The sequence below is a fragment of the Lactuca virosa genome, chromosome 8 (genome assembly GCF_052849685.1).
Source record: "Lactuca virosa cultivar CGN04683 chromosome 8, Lactuca_virosa_CGN04683_v6, whole genome shotgun sequence".
Lineage (NCBI taxonomy): Eukaryota > Viridiplantae > Streptophyta > Magnoliopsida > Asterales > Asteraceae > Lactuca > Lactuca virosa.
The window spans coordinates 270977544-270981265 of NC_136433.1; the positions used below are offsets into that span (position 1 = coordinate 270977544).

The 3722-nt window shown below is 31.4% G+C and overlaps 1 long non-coding RNA gene across 1 annotated transcript; it reads right to left on the minus strand.

Annotated features, from left to right (window-relative positions):
* Window positions 1-597: 597 nt before the first annotated feature.
* On the minus strand, window positions 598-2995 carry LOC145129094 (uncharacterized). Its single transcript, XR_013717290.1, has 3 exons — window positions 2293-2995; window positions 1091-1337; window positions 598-794 (listed from the first exon to the last, which is right to left on the minus strand). It is a non-coding gene; the product is annotated as an uncharacterized LOC145129094 (long non-coding RNA).
* Window positions 2996-3722: the final 727 nt, after the last annotated feature.

Consider the following 3722-nt stretch of genomic DNA (forward strand, 5'->3'; position numbering starts at 1 on the left):
AACATAAAAACTGGTTAATATGAGACATGAAACTATTTTCAATTTTAATAACATATTAATATCACAGAAACATAAAAATAAAAATGGATCAAACTAACAGAAAAAAAAAACATTTTGACAGAAACATATATATAAACATTTTTGGCAACAATTAATTTGAACTTAGGTTTTTACATTATCAACTTCGTATTCACATTTGAAATCATAAGCCACAAAAGTGAAATGTTCAATGAAACTTAAAGGTAAAATCAACGACATAATTTCAATAGCACCACCATAAGGTAATTTATAAGCATTATAACTAATAAAATTACTTAATTAAAAGTGGTAACAATCTGAAAGAGAAAGAAATCCATAGTCCCATGCAACTATAACCAATTTTAAAAAATCAGAAATTAAATCCCATTTAAACTTCAACAAATTCACTAATTAAAATTTCAATTGTACCAGGTGCATATTTAATAGTTTCCGCATTAGTTGAAATCATCTATACATAAAAATAAACATTTAGCATATTAATAGAAATCATACATGTAAATGAAGGGATAAATGAGAATGCATTTCAAAACTGGAAGCCATCCAATTTCCTTAATCATATGCAAATTTGATAAAAAGTTATTACAAAAACTATAGCTCCAAATTTAATACATAAACATGTTAAGGAAAAAAACATTTACAATATATTTCATGTCGTCATGGTTTGTGTGGTCCACAACACCCACGACATCTTCAAAACAAAAACATAGTTCCTCATTTAAGCCATTGATGATTTCTATCTGTTGGTTTATGGGGTACTACAAATAAACAAAGAAAATACATTACGAACCTAAAAAGTAAAATACAATAAGGAAAAATTTGATAAATAGACAAAATGCATACTTATATCTTCATTAACAGTCCATGGACAACTTTGATCTCAAAAGCGCAAGGATGAAGGTTAGTTCATCATACAAAAACGATCCAAACTTAAACTTGTTTATTTATGTGAAAAAATATTAGAACATAAAAACGAAAATAAAAACACAAAATAGAAGGCTCTGATATCAAATCATTTGAAATACATAGCAAGTTCAGAAGATGGTAAACTCACTTTTTGTTGATGTTGTTGTTTCGCTTTTGTGATTATATTTTTCTTGATGAGTTTAGATAGGCAATATGATGCTTGATGTATAGCAGATATGCAAACTCTAGATGCTGAATGACAGAGGGTAGTTGTTTGAGGTTGTGAATATGGTGTATATTGAAGCAGGATTCAACCTAACCAACCATTTTTCTGCCAAACACCACCAAGGAATCATTCTTCCATACCACATTCAACAATATACAAACTTCCATACCTATAATTCCATATGCAAAAATTAGTGATCAGATTTATGACAGAAAATAAAAGGTTACATGTTGGGTTAATCTTGATGGTTCAAGTCAGGTTAAGCTGGATCACGGTTATGGGTTTGAATGGGTCAGTCCAAATTCTTTATGCAGTCTTAATAATAAAAACTTAGTCTAATGAAGACCTGGTTTGGTGGGGTTTAATAACGTGGACTTAGTGCTCCTATCTTTAAGGTTTCTTAGCTGATAGTTCTCCTTCTTCTTAGGATGTTAATTAGTATAAATAGAGTAGGGTTTATCCTCTAGCCTTAGTTGAGTGTGTATGTATCAGGATGTAGCTTTTCTGTTCCACAATGTAGACTCATATGTATATTTATGTTTTCTATGAATGGGTAAGAAATTGGTGTGTGCATGAGTGTTTTTATTGGGCCTGGACCTACATTACATACATACACTTCCATGTAAAAATTTAGTAATATTCAAGTTTCATACCTCATTAATGGCTCCCATGGGCACCCATTTAACGTCGACACAAAACTTAGTGGTCAAATCTAAGATATAAAATAAACTTGGAATGGTAAAAAATATCAGAAAATATAAATATGTAAATAATACCCTTTAATTTGGTGATTTACTAATTATCTCTCTCAACAGAGAACAATTTGAAGTTCATGACCAACTATTATTCAGAAAGAAACGACTACAAAATAATGGTTAAATTAATCTTCAAATCAAATTTGAGTGTAAGAATAGTCAGAAAAAGGCTTTTCATGCAGCCTCAATAAACTTGAAGAACAATCAGAAGCTAAGAATGGGTTTACTCAGCACCTCAAAATCACAAAACTATGCCATTTATGGAAGAAACCACAGAAGTTGGAATTTGTTCAAATACATAGAAATTGAAAAGCCATGAATAATCAGATCCATTGAACGTGGGGAATATATGGAAAAAAGTTAACATACCATTCAACATCACAAAAAAATCAACAGATGGAGAAGATGGTTCGACGGTGGAGAAGCTAGGTTTCATGATTTAAAGTGTTCTTTACGTTCTTCCATCCAGGTTTCAACATCTTCTTCCAAACCTTGAAGCTTTTCACGATGGTTAAGAACTTAAGATCAGGATGATGGCGGCATTTAGGGATTTTCTAAGAGAGATAGAGGAGGATGACGATAGTGTTGGAGGCAGCAGTCGGTAAGATATGTGTGGTGTTACGATGCAGAGGCAGATTTAACTAAAACTTAGGGCTTCTTCACTTTAACAGGGGAGGGAAAAGAAGAGACATGCAAATGAAGAGACGGGGAGCTTCCTCGCTCTTTTTTTCTAAGTTGTGGACGGTTGAAGGTTGTCGACGATGTATCTGGGTGGTGATGATAGACGGAAAGAGGCAGAGTGCCTACGTTGGTGGCCAGACTGTTCGTGGTTAAGGTTAATTTGAGAGAAGTAGGTAGGTGCCAGAGAAGGTGAAGCATGCCCGACTGTGGGTGTTTTGAGGCGAAAGGAGGCAGAGTGGCGTCTAAGGTTTCAATGGTGGTGGATTATGGAAGTGACGGAGTTGTGCGGTTGTGTTGCTGGTGAATTCCAACCTCTAGGGTTTTTCCATTGAATGTAGAAGATAATGTGATAAAGGGATTTAAAAGCCATGGTTGTTGACCGATTAAATTGGCTGAAAGAGGGCCAGATTGGCTTCCTTGAGATAAATCGCCAATATTTAAGGATTCTAAACTGGGGATTAATTAGCTTAGTCAAAATTCATGCATTGGTGATTGTACACTAAGTTTAAAAATTTAAACGATTTCAAATTCAATATTATTTTGTTGATAGTTAGTTGTACTATTAGCTTGACGTCTTAAAAAAAATAATATTATTATATTCAATCTATTTTTAGAAATAGTAAGATTTCTTTTATAAGATGGTAAAGATATATATATATATATATATATATATATATATATATATAACACACATATATATATATATATATATATATATATATATATATATATATATCTTTACCATCTTATAAAAGAAATCTTACTATTTCTAACACACATATATATAACACACATATATATATATATAACACACATATATATATATATATATATATATATATATATATATATATATATATTTTAGGTACTAAACCTCTAAAATATGTCATTTTAACATGCTAAATATACCCGGTTTGGTTTCACTTGGTAAATATATAATCCTCCATAACATTTCTTTCTTCCATTATCGTTTTACCATCTCTGTTTTCTTTCCTCAATTATCGTTTATTACTACACTCAAGTGAACATTACTAAACCCTAAACCCTAAATTTAAACCCTAAACACTAAACCTAAACCCTAAACCCTAAATATAAACCCTAAACCCTAAACCCTAAAC